Source organism: Piliocolobus tephrosceles, chromosome 1 (genome assembly GCF_002776525.5).
Source record: "Piliocolobus tephrosceles isolate RC106 chromosome 1, ASM277652v3, whole genome shotgun sequence".
Taxonomy (NCBI): Eukaryota; Metazoa; Chordata; class Mammalia; order Primates; family Cercopithecidae; genus Piliocolobus; species Piliocolobus tephrosceles.
The window spans coordinates 142,579,833-142,600,573 of record NC_045434.1 but is presented as its reverse complement, the minus strand read 5'-3'; positions in this window follow the sequence as shown (position 1 = coordinate 142,600,573).

The window sequence follows — 20,741 nt, the reverse complement described above, 5'->3', positions numbered from 1 at the left end:
GAAGGCTTCATATAAAATTTCATTTAAAGTACTTTTTTAAAGTATTGTTTCCAAGACCTATAGAAAGAGGTCATGTTGTATATGGCATTACATAGTGTGTGGTACAAAAATATATATAAATGAGTGATTTACTAGGTAATTGGTATGTTTATTTGGCACCTCCGATGAGGAAAAGAGTAAACTTTTTCTTCTTTGTTTTTCTTCCCCTCCAGTGAATGCTCAGTGTGTAAAACAGTGCACTTGGTGCTATGGAATATGCAGAGTTGAATAAAACATGCTCTCTTGAGTACTTACATACAAACTAGAAATGTAAAATAAATTGTTAGATACTACATTTACATTTTGTGATATAGCTCAGAAGAATTTAACTTGAAATCAGGATATGGAAATCTTAACTTCCTAGAGCACATCTGAAAGTCAGAGAAAATTTAAGATTTTCAGAACTAAAATATCTGATATATAATCAGTGCATGAGAGTTCATATTTATACCTGGAAGAGGCCCTCATTCTGTCTCTTAGGGTCTGCTGATCGACACCTCACACACACTTGAAACATGTTTCTATCTTTTCTTCCTCCATTCTTTCCTTTCTTCCTTTTCCTTTTTCTAAGATTTCAGTATAATGGAAGAATACAATTAAAAGTGGGGAGAAGGCAGCTAAATTAAGCTCCTACACATGAGTGGAATGTAAGAGCTGATAACCTGGTAATGAGAAAGCTGGAAAAAAAAAAAAAAAACCTTGACCAATGAGCATCCATACCATCATAATATACAGGAATATATGTTCACATCTCTCTTTGCAGATAGAGAGTTAATCGTTAATAACATGTTTTACTGTTTGAATTTAAAAGAGAAATTTTAATATTTGACAAATATCTTCATAAGACAACTTTTTTTGACAAATATAGATAAGTGAGATGTCATAGTTTTGTGGGCATGTAGGAGTGTGTATATTCCACTAATAAATTCCATCTTTCGATGAGCTATTTCAAATGAATAAAACAGTTTATTATACATAGCTGTAACATATAGCACTACATTATAATTCTTTCATGCATGATTTTATTACTTTTACTTTCATGTTTACCGGGTAACGTTGTAAAATAATGGTCTTGTTAAGATAATGAATGTTGAATTACAGTGGAAATCCAATTGAATTACTTGTGACATTCACATTAATACTAAATGAGTTCACTGTGATTAATGCTGTTAAATAGATACTAGAGGAATTAATATTGATTAGACAATTATTTTAAAGTGTAACTGTTTATTGCAATTTATACCAACTTCTTTTTTGAGTAAACCTTCCTTTATTGATGGCATCCACTGCGAACTGTGCAATCATCTGGGGAGTCTGGATGATGGGCACACAGTTTTGTGTTGTGTTGTGTTGTGTGTTGTTTGTTGCATTTGAAATGGCAAAATGTGAAACTTTCTTTTGTTCTGACCTTTTTAGTGATGGCCTACTTATGCTCCCTAAACATCCCAATGTTTTTTTTTTAAGAAGTTCTGAATCACTGCCTGTAACTTTTCCCAGATTCGGTGTGCCCCTGAATCGTATGTGTGAGAAGACCTACCTGTTCCTTAAGACCTGTCATGTTCAGTCATCCATTTGGCACCTTTGTAAACCACCCAGTTAAACGTAGTTACTGTATAGTACTTTATAAGTGCTAGAACACTTGCATATCATTTGCGTTTTAGGATATGATATGCTAATATGTTCACATTTTAATATATACTTATATAAATATATCACACATAAATATTTTCAGCAATAGGTGTTTTTACATAACATGGTTTACTTTTATGGCAATTGTTAAACAACTTGTACTTATATTATATAGGCACATTCAGATCAGTTCCCAAAGAAGGTAGAAAACACTTAGAGTTATTTCTGTTCTTGTCATGTATCTGTGAGACTATCTTGTGGTAACGGAGAGAATGAGAATCAATTTAAGCTCCATCCTTCTGATCTTTGGACAGAAAATTCTGAGGATCAAATGTATATCTGAATATCAGGATCTTTTGTGAAATATATAATAAGTAATCTTGTCAGGTAGTTACACAAGAATTGTGCAGATCTTTTGAAAATAAATTAAATAAATTAATGAGAATACAACTATGAAAGCTAACTTTTTTTTTTTTTTTTTTTTTTTGAGACAGACTCTTGCTCTGTCACCCAGGCTAGAGTGCAATGGCATGACCTTGGCGCACTGCAACCTCTGCTTCCCGAGTTCAAGAGATTCATCTGCCTCAGCCTCCTGAGTCGCTGGGGTTACAGGCATGTGCCCCCATGCCCGGCTATTTTTTTCTTTTTTTTTTTTTTTTTTTTGGTATTTTTAGTAGAGACGGGGTTTCTCCATGTTGTCCAAGCTGGTCTTGAACGCCTGACCTTGTGATCCACCTGCCTCAGCCTCCCAAAGTGCTGGGATTACAGGTGTGGGCCACTGCACCCAGCCACTAAAACATTTTTATGCAGAAACAGCTCATTATATATGTCAGCTGAAATTTCTCTTCTTAATAAAACTTGTGAGCAAATTTTCTCCATCAGATCCTGATACCAGGGAAGGGTTTCCTGAATAGTATAAGGAGAGCATTGAGGGAGGCTTACCTTCTGTAGTCTACCAGTCAGGGTTCAAAAATGATTTTATGTATGTACATACACACACACACACATATATAGACACATACAAATAACACAAAAACATAACATATATACGTGAACACATATATAAACATATATGCATACTTACAGATACTATATATTTTTTAGGAATTATCTCATGTGGTTGTGAAATTTGTAGGGTAGGCTAGCAGGCAGGAGTTGACCCTTTAGGGTTGAAGCAGAATTTTTTCTCAGGGAAATCTCAGGGTTTTTTCTTGAGGCCTTCAATTGATTGGACAAGACCCACACATACCATCAAAGGGTAATCTCCTTTACTTAAGGTGAACTGATTGTAGATTTTTGCCATATCTATAACATATCTAAACAACATCCAAATTACTGTGTGATAGAATGGGCACTGTAGCCTAGGTAAGTAGACAGATAAAACTAACCATCACACCTGAAAGGGCAGTATATCTGGTTGGTATAGAAGTCTCTTCCTTTATTTTCTTTTTTCTTTCTTTTTTCTTTCTCTCTTCTCTCTTTCTCTCTTTCCTCTTTCTCTCTTTCTCTCTTTTCTTTCTCTCTTCTCTCTCTTTTCTCTCCTTCCTTCCTACCTTCCTTCTTTCCTTTCTTCTTTATATCTCCTTCCTTCCTTTCCTCTATCTCCTTCCTTCCTTCTTTCCTTCCTTCCCTCTTTCTATCTCTTTCCTTCCTTCTTTCCTTCCTTCCTTTCCTCTATCTCCTTCCTTCCTTCCTTCCTTCCTTCCTTCCTTCCTTCCTTCCTTCCTTCCTCCCTCCCTCCCTTCCTTCTTTCCTTCCTGCCTTTTATTTTTCTTTTATTTTTCTTAACATTATGATTATCAGGGGTTTTTTTCTGTTTTAACATTTTTAAATTCTTCATTTTTAACATCTTTATATAGAAGTTAAGGTATTGATTTTGGTAACTTGGCTTTTGCTAATCAGGATACTTTATCTTAGCAACAGATACGTATATTTTTCAAGATTATTATTTGTCTGTCTTAGCAACTATTTTTTCACTTTGATCAATGGTGCCTTGATTTTTCTGCCATAAATAGTATGTCATTCATTTCAAATATTGTAAAGAAAAGACAAGTTACTGTTTAACTTCTTTATCTCATTAACATCACAACAAGTGCTAGTAATAATGGTAGATATGTATAATAATCAAATGATGAATAATCTATATAAGAAACAGATAAGAGATACTCTGATATTATGAACATGAGAATAATTCTGGATGCCTAAGAGAATTAAAGCCAACAATTAATTGGTATTCTTTATAGTCATATTTGGGGCTTTATGATCTTTCTTATAAATGTTTGAAAGCCAGAGAACTTTGCTTACCAAAATATATTCTCAGGAAAAGCTATAGACTGATTTACATTTTTTATTGATTTTCTTTTTCTCCAGGCTTTAATAGATTTACTGAAATTAACTATGTTTCCCAACATCACAGAGTTGGTCTAGAAAATTCTGAAATATTCTTACTGTTCTCAACGGAAAAAATGCAATCACTCACTCAAATGCTTGTGTCCATGTATAATTCCTCAATTTAACTCCAAGAATTGTTTAGTGAATTTCCATAGATCCCATGGTTTATTGCATTTTTCTAGCCAGGAGTATATTTAAACTGAAAGTAATCTGTCTTGGTGCCACAACAGAAAACTGTTATTTCCCTTGTCTTTGCATGATCATGATGCAGTGAATAAAAAGATTTTTTTAAAAGAGGGAACTATAAATGGCAAAACCCAAAAGGGAATGCCTTCAGGCCTTACACCATAATAGGAACATCTATAGAAAGAAGCCATTCAAAGATTATGCTCAATTTCGATAAAAATAACTAGCACTGGGAAGTCGAAAAATTTGTAATACATCTCTAAGATTTGGATTATGTCATAAGTAAAGGTTATAAAATATATAAAATCAGTATCAGTCTAGTCCACAAGAGAATAATATTTACAACTTTTTAAAAAAGAAAAAACTGAAGAACATTGAAGCAAGACTTCTTCCTTTGAAAGCAGGATTCTTATCTCCAAAGCATAACTGCTTTTTTTTTTTTTTTACGAATCTTATAATATCTTCCAAGGCACATGTGCAATAGCTGATTTTAAAAGATACATAGCATTATGTGACTGAGTATCTTTGGGAAAAATCCAGTTCTTAAAGTTAAAATAGATTTTGAGGCTTATCTGGTGATATTTATGGCATATCTTGTTAGAGGAGAAATTATCATTGCTTCCATTAGTGATTAGTACACCAAAAGTTAAACCTTTTATGCCTTAAAGAATTCATTCTGTTATCATTAGCTTATTATTATTTCATCCTCTTCCTTTAGTATTATCAGTACACTGACTACTTTCATTTCATCAAGTTAATGCACCAGATGCTAGTGCAATATTTCCCCTCATTATTTCGTAAATTAGAATGTTGCCTCAAACATCTTGGTGAGTGAGTGAGTCAAAAAGAAAGTTTCTCTCATTTTCTGACTATTTCTTTCTTCAAGAATAGGTGGATGAAGATTTGCACCATTTGTTTATTATTATTATTATTATTATTATTATTATTATTTTGCTAAGTAGGTAAGGTTGTGCTTTGCCAATAATGCATATAATATCACTATTACAAAAACTTTTTTTTTGGAGGGGGCGTGGTACAGACTATTCTGCTCCCTTTCCTATAAAAATGTTGTCTCTGCCATGATGTGCCTCACAACTTCTCGCACATCTACAGTAGACTGTATTTTTTAGACAAAATAAGCTTTCCATCTTCCTTGAAAATTCTTATTCTGGAGTATTTGACTTCATTATTAATCATGTTTAGCCTTTTATAATTTTATTTTATTTTGTTATTTTTTTTTAGTTTTTTATATTATTATTATACTTTAAGTTCTAAGGTACATGTGCACAACGTGCAGGTTTGTTACATATGTATATACGTGCCATGTTGGTGTGCTGCACCCATTAACTCGTCGTTTACATTAGGTGTATCTCCTAATGCTATCCCTCCCCCCTCCTCCCACCCCACGACAGGCCTCAGTGTGTGATGTTCCCCTTCCTGTGTCCAAGTGATCTCATTGTTCAGTTCTCACCTATGAATGTGAACATGCGGTGTTTGGTTTTCTTTCCTTGCGATAGTTTGCTGAGCATGATGGTTTCCAGCTTCATCCGTGTCCCTACAAAGGACATGAACTCATGCTTTTTTTATGGCTGCATAGTATTCCATGGTGTATATGTGCCGCATTTTTTTTTTTTTTTATTGGCAATAAATAACAGGACTGTGTTCAGGATAACAGGTAATATCACCCTCAAAACAACCATTGCATGAAATGGTTGTTTTGTCACCTGGTATGTTGTTAAGTCACCTTGTATGAGGATATCCTTGCTAATATTTCCAGTCCAGTTCTTCTTTGGATAGATGTAAAAAGTGGATTTTGTACACTTAGTTGTGTTTCTCACATAGTTTATAAACATGTGTAGGGATATTTAAAAAATAGAACCCAGTGTCTAAGAACCTACAGTTGTTGACTTGGATTACATACATTTTTATTTTTCAAGTAAAATAACTCTCATTAACACAGCTTATGAGCCTATCATTAACTGACTCCTGCCTCTGCCTTCAGTCTCCGCTCCCACCTTCACCACTTACCATCCACTACTCTGTTTTCCAGTCACACGGACTCACTTGCAGTTCCTGAAACGTCCAGGCTCTCTCTGCATTCTGGTCTGTGTATACACCATTCTTTCTGAATGTAACATGCCTTTCCCTCCTTTCTTGGCAGTTTAATTCCTCTTCATTCTTAGGCATAAGCACAGAAGTAGCTTCCTTAGAAGAGTGTTCTTTGTCCTCTCAAGTCTGGGTTAATTGAGTCACCTTGGTCTTTCCGGCCCCTTTTGTACCCACTTGGGTTATGGTACTAATCTCATTAAATTGGAACTGCCCATGTGCCTTTATGGTTGGCCCCTCTATTCTTAGCACTTAGCACAGGGCCACAGATATTGTAGGTAAGATGGGAAAGAATCATTGATTGAATGAATGAATAGTTTTTGCTTTGTAGTGGACTATAATGCTACACACATGAGCAGATAATGTCCTTTTGCTCTATTATTATAACAAAATACATTCTCATTTCCAACCACTTCTTAATTTGATGTGTTATCTAAAAGTATTTTGAAGCCATGGTTATGAGTGGTCACACCCTAGTCAATGCTGAGCGTTGATTAAAAAATACTCTTAATAAAATGTGTTCAGAAGCACATAGTAATATTTTTGGAAAGGTTTTTCTTCTCCTCTTTTATCCAATTAATGAAGCATTTGTATCCATGGTACCCCTGCTGTTAAGTGGTTAGCTTTCTTCTTTAGCTTTAATTAAGTGTCTTCAGTTAAAGAAGTCTTTTAAAATTTGTTTTTAATCACAAACAAGTGAAAAATGTCTAAATTCCTTCGAGGTGTCTTTCTAAGTTTTCCGATTATATTTAAACAAAACAGATAGTCGAAGCCTTGGCCCATTCTTTCTTGGACTTGGCCTCTTGAAATACTTCCTGAAATTTCTAGTCACCATTTACTAGGAAGTACCTGACTGTAAAAATAGAGGGTTTCACATCTAAACATTTATTACATGAAAGGAAACTGCTACTCACATTGAACTTAGCTAAAATACTGTTAGCAGAAGTTAATCTGCAGAAGAAGCCCTTCCAATTAAATACTGAAAGCAATCTACAAAGATGTTCACAAACTGTTTCTGAGGGTAAATTGCTTTGTATTGCTCAGTTTTATATGTTTTGCCATACTCATAAGCATGCGGACTCTATAGTTCTTTCTTCCAAGAAAAAAAATTCTAATTGTATACTGTGGCATTGCTCTATTGCTTGCAAACTCTGAACTTTGTGATCCTTCGGTGGATGCAAAGCAATTCTTTATCAATGAATAGTATCAAGTATCAAGATAAACAAAATATTCTATGTATTCTGCATTCTAACACTACTCAGGTAGGATGAGAAGCTTGAACATTACATTTTAAGATCACTAACAATTGTGTATGGTATTGACATGATAAATTAGTTTCTTAGGTTTTTTTTTTTTTAAGAAATACACTTTGAAGTGAGACCATAACCAAGTTTTAGTTACGTATTTCCCTTGACTGTACCCAATACACACTCAAATCATACAAAATTGTACAACAAAATGCTTAAGATGAATTTGGCTGTACCTTCAGATGAAAATAAATGAAAACTACCCAGATGTGGCTTCTAAATAGTCCATGTGTTCTCTGTTCTGGCAATGCCAATATCTTTTAGGAATTTATAATAGCGTATTCCTTAAGTTAAATACTTCAAGTTGCAAATCATGAATCTAAAATTCATTATTCTACACTCAGATACATCTTTGCATCATTTATAACTGATATCTTCTGAGAAGCTCTTATGTATTTGATAAACCATGCACTTCGGTGGTTTATTTCATTTTATTTTATTCTATTTTTATACCTTTTTTTCCCTCTGCTAATTGTCTTGAAACATTGATTTATTCTTGCTTTCTTGATTTTCTTACTACTCTCTTCTCATTAATGGCTCCAATTTTGGATTTTTGTTCTTTATCATCTTTAAACTTTCTAAAAATTTGGCCCTCTGGATCACCTCTTGACTTCAATAACACTACTTTCTCTCGATTTTCTTATTTTACCTTACTGGCATTTCTTTGTTCATATTCTTCTGAATCGCAGGGATTCTCAGAGGTTTTATTCCACTTTCTTTTTTTGTCATGCCCTGATTCCATTTAGAATAGACCATCTTTTAATCAAAACAATTGTAAGAAATAATGTAAGTTCACAGGGGCAAGTCTGAAAAGTGTTAAGCAGGTTGTCCTGGCCCCAACCACGTTTCTGGACTCAGAATAGAACTGAGAAGTTCCATTTAGACTCAGAAGTCTCAATAGAGCATTACAGTGCTCATCAGAAGCTGATCCAGAGACTCTGCTACAAAGACCTGACTAAAGCAATGTGGCATAGAGGAAAACTAAGGACACATGCCATATTTGACACCAAGCTGAGAGCATTAACACTAATCTCAGATCCCATGCTAATACGTATGAGATTATGACAGGCTGCCAACCATACTCAAGACTAACGCAAAATTTCAACAGGGCTGAGTTTGCTGGCTGAAAATGTAATAACATAGAGTCAGGATGATGTGAAAGCTTAGACTTCTGCAAACACACTCCATTTTGTCTATGACCTTTCAAGATTACTTTAGTTATCTATTATCATGTAACAAACCATTAACTCTTAGCGATAAAACAAAATAGCTATTTTTATCTCTCATTTTCCTGTGGTTTGACTTGAATCAGCTGGGTGGTTATTCTGCTCTATGTGATTTCAGCTGGCACTACAATCATCTGCCGGGAAGCTCTACTGGACTGGGATATCTTGTGACGAGTAGTTGGTGCTGGCACTCTGTGAGTAGCTCAGCTGGGTCTAACAATAAGAGTGTGACAGTTCCCCTCCACATGTTCTTTGATGGAGTGAGGCCTTCTCATAGCATGGCAACTGGTTTCCAGAAGAAAGTGTTTTAAGAGTGCCAATGCAGAATCTGTAGATCTCTTCAGATGCAAGCTCGAAGTTACAAAATGTGATTTTTTTTTTTGCTTCATTCTCAGACTTCATTTCTCAATGGAAGAAGTGATAAGAAATTTACAGTCACCTTTAATCCACTATGTATACATAGCAGAGAATTCAATATCCTGGGACTATCATCTAAACATTTTATTTTTATATTTTCAGATTGGACTAAATTATATAATAAAAACACTTTGGGGGAGCCACATGACACTGATGAATTATTGAACAGATTGTAAATTAAAATCATGTTGCTTTATTATATATGTGTGTGTGCGTGTGTGTACATCTGCTGCTTGTTATAAGTATGTTGTACTTCCTTCTTTATTTTTGAATGTGTGCTGTATCAATAAGTTGTGCTTCTTTCCAAAAATCATTTGTGCTGAATTTTTGGCAAAGCTAATTATCACTGAGCTGACATTATCAAGTAAATGGTATGAATAATGTAAATTCACAGGGACAAGCCTGAATATATATGCATTAACTATAATATATAATATACGTCAAATTTGTTAGCTATCTTGTAAAAGGTATTTTCTATCCTAATAGCTATAATTCTCAGAACACTGAAATATGAATAAGTTTTTCAAAGATATCTAAAAAGATAATGCAAAACAAAAATGAAATTTATATATTTTAATTTTCAAGACTATTACTCTTTTGTTATCATTATTATATTACTATCATTTCTTCCTGCCTCATGGCTAATGTAATTATTTAATTAGTCATTTTAGACATTAAAGGGTATATAAATTTTAAATAACATGTAAAGTACATTTCTATGGAAAGTACACAAATTCTTAAAAGATAAGGAAGAAATTCACATTTCCATAGATCATTTTCTTGTTTTTAAAAGTTCTTTTTAAAATATTTGTATACATTTAGGGAGTACAAGGACAGTTTTGTTACATGGATATATTGCTCAGTGGTGAAGTCTGGGCTTTTAGTGGGGCCATCAGCCAAAGAGTGTAAATTGTATCCATTAGGTAATTTCTCATTCCTCAGCCCCCTCCCACCCTTGCATCCTTATGAGTCTCCAATGCCTATTATTCTACACTCTATGTCCAAGCTTACACATTATTTAACTCCCACTTGTAAGTGGGAACATGCAGTGTTTGACTTCCTGTTTCTGAGTTATTTTACGTAAGATAATGGCTTGCAGTTCCATCTAGGTTGCTGCAAAACACATGACTTTTTATGACTGAATACTATTCCATTGTATGTGATGTGTATATCTATCACATAAAATGTAGTGGTAGATAGATATATAGATATAGATATATACATTTTCTTTATCAAATCATCTGTTGTTGGACACTTAGGTTGATTTCATATGTTCCTGTGAATAGTGCTGCTATTAACATATCAGTGCAGATATCTTTTTAATATGATTTATTTTCTTTAGGTCAGATACCCAGTAGCAGGGTTGCTGGATCAAATGGTAGGTCTATTTTTGAGAACTATCTTTCCTGTTTCCCATAGAGTATTACTAATTTACATCCCCACCAACAGTGTATAAGCATTACCTTTTTTCTACATCCTCACCACCATCTGTTAGCTTTTGACTTTTTAGCAATAGCCATTCTGACGGTGTAAGATGGTATTGTAGTTTTAATTTTCATTTCTCTGATGAAAATTAATGTTGGGCATTTTTTCTTATGCCTGTTAGCCATTTGTATGTCTTCTTTTGAAAAATGTCTGTTCACGTCCTTTTTCACTTGTTAGAGGGATTATTTTTATTTGTTTATTGTTGAGTTCTTTGTAGATTCTGTATATTAGTCTTTTGTCAGATGCATAGTTTGTGCTATTTTCTCCCATTCCGCAGGTTGTCTGTTCACTTGATGTATTATTTATTTTGTTGTGCAGAAGCTTTTTAGTTTAATTAAATCCCATTTGCCTCTTTTTGGTTTTGTTGCATTTTCTTTTGAGGTCTTAGTAATGAATGATTTGCCTAGAAAAAATGTCCAAAAGAGTTTTTACCAGGTTTTCTCTATTATTTTTATAGTTTCAGGTCTTATATTTAAGTCTGTAACCCACAGTGAGTTAATTTTTCCCCCAAATTTTCGCCCTCTTCATTGAGAACACCTTGAGCTAGTTCTGCACATGGTGAGATGTAGAGGTCCAGTTTCATTCTTCTGCATATGGCAATCCAATTGTGTCAGCACCATTTATTGAATAGGATGTCCTTTCCCCAGTGCATGTTTTTGCCAACTTTGTTAAAGATCAAGTGGCTGTAGGTGTGCTGCTTTATTTCTCAGTTCTCTATTCTGTTTCATTGATCTGTGTGTATATTTTTATACCAGTGGCATGTATTTTTGGTTATGCTAGCCTTTTAGTATAAAGTCAGGTAATGTAATGCCTCCAGCTTTGTTCTTTTTATTTAGGATTTCTTTTGGTTACTTAGGCTCTTTTTTCCTTCCATGTGAAGTTTAGCATTGTTTTTACTAGTTCTGTGAAAAAAATGTAGTTGGGATTTTGATAGGAACTGAATTGAATATGTAGATTGTTTTGGGTAGTATGGTAATTTTAACAATATTGTTTGTCTGGATCAATAAACATGGGATGTTTTTTCATTTATTTGTGGCATCTATAATTTTTTTCATCACTGTTTTCTAGTTTTCCTTGTAGAGATCTTTCACCTCTTTAGTTAAATACATTCCTGGGATTTTTTTTTTTTTTGTAACTATGTAAATGGGATTGACATCTTGATTTGGTTCTCAACTTGATTGTTATTGGTATTTAGAAATGTTACTGATCAACAAACTAGGCATAGAATGATGTATCTCAAAATAATAAAAGCCATATATGGTGAACCCATAGCCAGCATCACACTGAATGGGGAAAATTGAAAACATACCCCTAAGAACCGGATCAAGACAAGAATACCCGATGTTTTCGCTTCTATTCAACTGAATACTAGAAATCCTAGCCAGGGAAATCAGGCAAGGGCAAGAAATGAAAGGCATTCAGATAGGCAAACATGGAATCAAACAAGCTCTGTTTGCTGATGATATAATCCTATACCTAGAAAACCTTAAAGACTTCTCTGTAATACTCCTAGATTTGATAAATGAATTCAGTAAAGCTTCAGGATACCAAATAAATACACAAAAATCAATTCTACCGATCATTTTTACCATTTAAAATTCCTTTAAAGCATAAATTTTGATTTAGATTTAAATTCTGTTTCTCATTTATGAATCTTTGAATTAATGAGGAAATTGAAATCAAGAGGACAGTCTTCAAGCTATGAAATGACTTCTTTAATTGACTATTTCCTTGTATAATGGATTGAGGAGAATTAGTCTTTCCATGAAGTTGTCTGAGAAGGAAAAGCGGCTTCTGCCTCTTTTGTGTGTGTGTGTTCTCATCACAGCCATACTCAAATGGTTCTTGTACATCTAGATTTAAATGAGTATTAGAGCTGAGTTAATTTTTGTAACACTATTGATTATTCAACTGGGAGGGAAGTCAATTTCTAAGTGACTCAAATTTTCATTGTTATTTTTAGATTTCCATAGTATTATTAATACAATAGCGGCATATGAACTCATAATAGAGACCTATTTTCTGAAATAAATTAAAATAAAACTAAGGTTTTCAAAGACATTTTCTTGAATACTTTTAGCCCTAAGACATTAGATTTTAGTTAAAGAACAACCTTAGTAAACTCAAATGAATGAAGGAAACTTTATAAAATAATGTTAGATTGATTGTAGTTTTGAATGTTTTTCTTATTTAGAGGCAACCAATTGACCAGAACTAATGACAATCCCAAAATATACCTGCTCTTACATGCCTTGGTGATTTAAGACAATTTAATCACTTTTCCTGTGTGTGTGTGTGTGTGTGTGTGTGTGTGTGTGTGTGTGTAGCTATATGGATTGTTATGTAGATAGCCAGATACTTTATCCCTTAAACTATGTTGTTCTTTTGTATCCTTCACTGTCTGGTCAGCTAGTTTACTGCTTAATAGCAGCATAGTCTCTATGTGTTGTTATAAATAATTCACTGGAATCTCTAAAGTTAAAATATCAGGGCTATATGGCACAAGAGATTGGTATAATCTAAAATAGGGAAAGCTTATATTTTATGACTATTATGACTAGCTTTGAGCAGTGAAAAAATACGTTTAATTAGTATTACAAAAATGCAACCCCTGTGGTTTACCTTGAATTGTGCATATGACAAAACATCTCAGCCAATTAACCTGGAAGTGGCAGATACAGGGCATGCCATACGACAATGTATGAAAGAATGCTGCCCTATTTATAATTGTCTAGTAGATGATGTCTAGAATTCTAAGCATAACAATAATTATTAAATACACTTGAATGAAACCAAAATACTTTGTAGCCAGTACATATCACCATTCTTTTCTTTTACAAATAAGATTCTTCTTGTCATATAGTCTGTATCTAGATTGTATTCTGTTCATAGAAACTTTGAATTTTCAACCTGTGTTGTTTTGGAATCCACATGCTTCACTTGTCAATTTTAAACTCTCATTTTTATCCAAATCTTATTACTTTAAAAAATGCTTGGAGTTGTCAAAAAGTTAGTTTAGTAAGTGGTAGTATTTATTAGAGTGCTAGATGAACAACCAGTTGACCACGACCTAATATATAGTTAAATTTGTGAAAAGAAAATATTAAAATTAGTAATTTTAGTAAAAAGATTTTTTTAAGCAACTTGTAAGGATCCCTGTTATGTATAACTGCAATAATTAGCCAAGTCACTTTACGTCTGGAGAAGCTGGAACTAATTGCTTTGCTCCCTGTATTCTCAAATATTAAGGAATTTTTCAGCTCCATATAAACACACACACACATTCTCACACAAATCACAGCTTTCAAGGATTTGCCTTTTGTCTGTCAGACTGAAGTATCTTATACAAAAGGGTAAACTTCATATAAATACACAACTACCTAAATGTATCAACATGTAGAAAAAAATTAATACTTTAGTTCTAATATTCCTTTAGATATATATTTTAGGCCAATATATCCAGAGTTAGCACTATTCATTTTTAATGACTTGAAATGCAGTACAACTGTGGAAAGTATGTTTCCAGCACTTTGACTTAGCAACATCTTCACCACCTCACATGGCAGACAAAACTGGCATTAAAAAAATAGTAAATTGTCTGTACGCACATCTCCACTGAAAAACCGGTTTTACAGCACATCTGGATGCATGTGCAATTCAACAACCCTGATATAAGACATTAAAAGCATATAAGATAATTTCTAACTTGAATTTTTTTTGTTTTTGTTTTTGTTTTTGTTTTCTTGAGACACAGTCTTGCTCTGCCGCCCAGGCTAAGGTGTAGTGGTGTGATCTCGGCTCACTGCAAACTCCACCTCCCAGGTTCAAGCAGTTCTTCTGCCTCAGCCTCCCGAGTAGCTGGGACTACAGGTGCCCACCGCCATACCTGGCTAATTTTTTGTATTTTAGTAGAGACGGGGTTTCACCGTGTTGCCCAGGCTGATCGCGAACTCCTGAGCTCAGGCAATCCTCCCGCCTCGGCCTCCCAAAGTGCTGGGATTACAGACGTGAGCCAGAATTTTTTCAATATACAATCATTTTGCACTATCTTTATTATATCACTCTAGCACTTTATATTTGTATAGGACTTAAAAGAATAGACTATCACATGCATTGGATTAAATTATTGCAATTAAATAAGAAATTTTATGTTATTCAAATTCATTGTTATTGAAATGTTACTTACATCTTTTTAATCATCATGTAGTTACAAAAATTCTTTCTCTTAAACTTAATTTTTAGCTAGTCCAGGGACTTCAGTCAGTTTTCACTAATTTGAATTGAATTGACTGGATTTATTTGAACAGGCGGTTGTCATAGGGCAATCTAAGAATGATTGAGACAAAAATGTCAAATGGAGTGTTCAGCAAGATAGAGTATGCTTAGCAGTCAGTGGCCGGAGGACTGGAGTTCAGTATCCATGAAGATTCACTAAAGACAGGAAGCAACGTTAGATTCTGAGCTTCGAATATTTTGTGGCAACAAGTAGATGATCCACTGTGATGCAGTTCGGAGATAGCACATGCAGGTCAGAAGTAGGAAAGACAAAGCAGAAGCATAAACAGAAAAATGTCCAAGTGAATTGACTGTTCAATTTCTATTTTCAAGGTTCTCAGACCAACTGGGAAGCAGCTTGCAAATCTTTAGTATTTAAGCAAAGTTAACAAGGACATAACTGAATATTAAGTATTCAGCTGAAGTGGAAACTGTTGGATTCCTACCTGATAAGATACTCCTGGAAATTCCACTCCCAGCTCTGCATGCTTCTCTTCTAGGGGCTGGAATCTATAGTCATCTTCAGTATCCTTGTAGGGCTGGAGCCACTTGTCCCAGAGAGGAAAGTGCCTGGGAGTTTAGGTTTCCACAGGACATGCAATAGCCAGTGATGGACTAATGCCTTGTTTTAAAGGTTCAACTGCGTTACCTTGACACGGGACAAGCTACAAAGTAATTTACACCCAAGAGTTCTCTGCACCTGCGATTGCACCTTCCTTGATTTTTTGGCCTTTACCCCCACATACTGGTTTCTCATCAGAGCCCTTGTACACGAATTCTACTTTTAATATTCCCTTCTAGGAAAACAAGACTGAACTACCTGCTAAACAATTAGGACTACATAGTAACTCAATTAGAATTACAGTCATACTCCAAGGAAAAAGTTTAATGACTCACTATGCAGACGATGCTCACTATGCAGTTTGTATTAGGTATGAGAAAGTGTATCTCAAAACATAGTCTTAGAATCATCTGCATCAGAATCTTTTTGGATGGTTATTAACAAGCAGGGTTTTTGCCACATAGCTACTGAATCAGAGTCACTGAGTTGGGGCATGGAAGTTGCCATCGTTAAAGACAGCCTCTAGTGATGCTTATGCATATCAAAGTTTAAACGAATACTCTGATTTAAATCATGTATAAAAAGCAGGTTTATTTTCTAGCTTCCATATGGTTGGAACTGCTATTTGTGGCATAGTTTAGGCTGGCTATGGCAAAGAAACCAGACAGAGCTGATGTTATCAGAAAGTATACACACTCTCTGCCAGGAATGAGTCAATTTATTTGAGACAATAGATTTACTTAGGACTCTTTTTAAGGATGAGGAGTCCAAGATCTAAAGAGGTTAAGTGATTTATCCAATAGCATGAAAGGCTATCTTTAGATGGTAAGAAGCCCAGATATCCAAATTCCCAAAACTTTGGTGCTCCTTTTATCCATGTTACCTCCTATGGCTGTTCATATTACAGCTCTTGAAATAAAGCAAAATTATTTTAACAGCCACCACCAACAAAATATTTACAACCACAGTTAATAGTTTTGCCTATTTTGGATTTGCCTATGAAGATATGAACACATACCTGCTTCAGTGAGAAAGATTTGGTCCACATGTGTTTCTAGACATTTCCCCTTCATTGTGCTATACAGTCATATAAGACTGATTCGGATGGCTTCAGGGGCTAGTAACAGAGCAACTGCATATGGGAATATACAGCATCCCATATGGATGAGACTTTGTCTAGAATATATGAAAATATTTAGTGACTTAAATTAATTAAGTTAAAGAATGGTTACCTTTATACACACACAAAAAAATCATATGCCTGGCATCATGTATAAAAGCAAGCGTTAGCTAACTAAATTATTCACTGTTTAACCAGTTGATTTATTATCACATGGACAGAACCTGTTTACACAATTGTACATATTACCACATTATAATAACAAACACAAATGTTTGAGGGATTATCTCTTATTTTTGAATGCTGATGCTTTGACTTTCATTAACATACATAATCAAGTGTTGAGTATATAGTTTTAAATTTACACTTTTATTAATTTCATTTTTTAATCTGAGAGAGAAATGGAAAATCAAAGCAATAAAAATTCGGAATTTTCTTAGTGGTTTTGTAATACATTTACTGGTAGTAAAAGTGAATTGGCTGATAGTTTTGCTTTATCATTACAATATATTTACACTTTTATTTAATATGAAATTAGTATTTGCATCCTTTAATTATTATAGTTTTAGATGAGTTTCATTCAATTCAGGGTACATTTTCTTTTCAATTAGAGAAATAAGACTTTTTTGTGTTGCTCTTTGTGATTATTTTGGATTTGTGCTGTAGCTAGACACTGAAATGGCCAAATTTAAAATGAATAATTCATGAGTTTTTGTTTTGTATAGTTCTTAAAGTATCTTATTGGACAGGACATTGTGAGTGTGTGTATGTTACTTCTCTCTCTTTTTTTTTTTGATGGCAACAGCAGCACACTACATACTAACTGCAAAACACAGCTATTAAATTTTATATTTTTATACCTAAAATGTAATCCAGAAGCTTTAGAGAATGTCAAGAACTGGTCTCTCTCTTAAAATGCATAGCTTAGTCTGATATAAATTTATTAAGGTGTGTAGGTATGCCAAGTCTCATCATGAGTAAATAGTTCTATAAAACGACTATTGGAAACATACTGCAGCAATTGTCAATCTATATAAATCTGCTATATGTTCCATAAGCTTCAGTGCTTATTTTTCCACCTAGTCTTATATTGTTAGCCCATTGGATAAGACTTTTTATTCCTGTTTATACTTTGCAAATAGCTTCTTTTCAAAATCAATCTTGCTTTAGCTCTTAAGGTTTGTTCTCAACCACGAAGAAGAGAATAAATAAAGACTAGGGCTCATTAGTATACATGCTCCTTCCTCCTTTTATTTCCTGTTATTATTTATCTTCATTTTGAATGTACATATATCTTGTGTGTATACATTTATTTATTTATTATTATAAAATATAGACAATTTTTAACCCACATCTCAAAAGCTGCTATAGGCTTTGTTCATTTGTTTTTACTTGATGACTCTAACTAATTTCAATGCTACATCCAGAGAATCTCCCATTACATTAGGGGATTGTCTTAGTCCATTTAGTGCCTCTACTAACAGAATGCCCGAGACTGGGAAATTTATAAATAATATAAATTTTTCTCTCAAGGTTCTGGAGGTTGGCAAGTATAAGTTTGAGGGACCATCTTCTAGTGAGGGCCTTCTTTCTATATAGTCTCCCAGCAGAAGACAAAAGGGCAAGAGAGGTGAGAGAGGACCAGACTTGCTCTTTTAAATGGCGCCAATTCAAACCATGAAGGTGGAGGCCTTATGTCCTAATCATCTCTTACAAGTCCCATCTGTTAATACTGTTACAGTGGCAATTACATTTCAACCAGAATTTTGGAGGAGACAAATATTCCAACCATGTCATTGATAAAATGACATTTTGGAATAATGGAAAGATTTAACATTGATGAAAGTTTGATTGGGGTAAAGCTCTGTGATTAACATGTGTGGACTGTGTCGTGCCAGGTCACCTCTTTCCCTCAGTTTCTGCACCTATAAAATAAAGATAATTATGACAATACTTTATACGGCAGATTGGATAACGACATAGAGATGCTCACACTCTAATCCCTGAAACATGTGACTATATTATCTTACATGGCAAAAGGGACTTTTGGTCTTAAATGAAGTTAAGACTTCAGACCTTAAAATAGGAAGGTTATCCTGGATTATCTGTGTGGATAAAATGTTATCACATGGCATTCTTAAAGCTGAAGAGGTAGAAGGTTCAGAGAGATCCAGTGACAAAAGATGAAAGCATGAACGAGGCTCAATACACCATTACTTGCTTTAGAGATGAAGGAAGGGAACAACTTGCTAAGCAACTCAAATAGTCCTTAGAAGCTGGGAACAGCCCTCAGCTGATAGCCAGTAAGAAAATGGGGAGCTCAGTCCAGAACCAAAAGGAACTGAATTCTGCCAATAACTGAATGAGCAAGAAAACAGATTCTCCCTTAGAACTTCCAGAAAGGAAGACAGCCTGATGACACCTCGTAAAACTATGAGATAATAAAGTGTTGTTTTCACCACCACATTTGTGTTTATTTGTTAATGACAACAATAACAGTGAACACAATATGGTTGAAGCAAATATTAACTGTTTGTGAAAACATTTTTCAAGCTTCAAAGTATACTTCAGTTTTATAAACATTTGTTGGAGGAGGTTCCAAGATGGTCGAATAGGAACAGCTCCAATCTGCAGCTCTCAGCATGAGTGAGGCAGAAGATGGGTGATTTCTGCATTTCCAACTGAGGTACCAGGTTCATCTCACTGGGGGTTGTCAGACAGTGGGTGCAGCCCATGGAGCAGCGCGGGGCATCACCTCAACCAGGAAGCACACAGCGTCGGAGAATTCCCTTTCCTAGCAAAGAGAAGCCATGACAGAGGGTACCTGGAAAATTGGGACACTCCCACCCTAATACTGCACTTTTCCAACGGCCTTAGCAAATGGCACACCAGGAGATTATATGCCATGCCTGGCTCAGAGGATCCCACGCCCACAGAGCCTTGCTCACTGCTAGCACAGCAGTCTGAGATCGAACTGCAAGGTGGCAGTGAGGCTCGGGGAGGGGTGTCCACCATGGCTGAGGCTTGAGTAGGTAAACAAAGTGGCCCAAAAGCTCGAACTGGGTGGAGCCCAGTGCAACTCAAGGAGGCCTGCCTGCCTCTGTAGACTCCACCTCTGGGGGCAGGGCATAGTTGAACAAAAGTCAGCAGAAACTTCTGCAGACTTAAACCTCCCTGTCTGACAGCTTTGAAGAGAGTAGTGCTTATCCCAGCATGGAGTCTGAGATCTGAGAACAGACAGACTGCCTCCTCAAGTGGGTCCCTGGCCCCTGAGTAGCCTAACTGGGAGACTACGGGCCGACTGACACCTCATACAGCCAGGTGCCCCTCTGAGCCAAAGCTTCCAGAGGAAGCATCAGGCAGCAACATTTGTTGTTCTGCAATATTTGCTATTCTGCAGCCTCCGCTGGTGATACCCAGGCAAACAGGGTCTGGAGTGGGCCTCCAGCAAACTGCAACAGACCTGCAGCTGCAGGTCCTGACTGTTAAAAGGAAAACTAAGAAACAGAAAGGACATCTACACCAAAACTCCATCTGTACGTCACCATAATCATAAACCAAAGGTAGATAAAACCACAAAGATGGGGAGAAACCAGAGCAGAAAAGCTGAAAATTCTAAAAATCAGAGTGCCTCTTCTCCTCCAAAGGAATGATGCTCCTCACCAGCAATGGAACAAAGCTGGACAGAGAATGACTTTGACAAGTTGAGGGAAGAAGGCTTCGAATGATTGGTAATAACAAACTTCTCTGAGCTAAAGGAGCATGTACCAACCTATCACAAAGAAGCTAAAATCCTTGAAAAAAGATTAGATGAATGACTAACTAGAATAAACAATGTAGAGAAGTCCTTAAATGACCTGATGGAGCTGAAAACCATGGCATGAGAACTATGTGACACATGCACAAGCTTCAGTAGCCGATTTGATCAAGTGGATGACAGGGTATCAGTGATTGAAGATCAAATGAATGAAATGAGGTGAGAAGAGAATTTTAGAGAA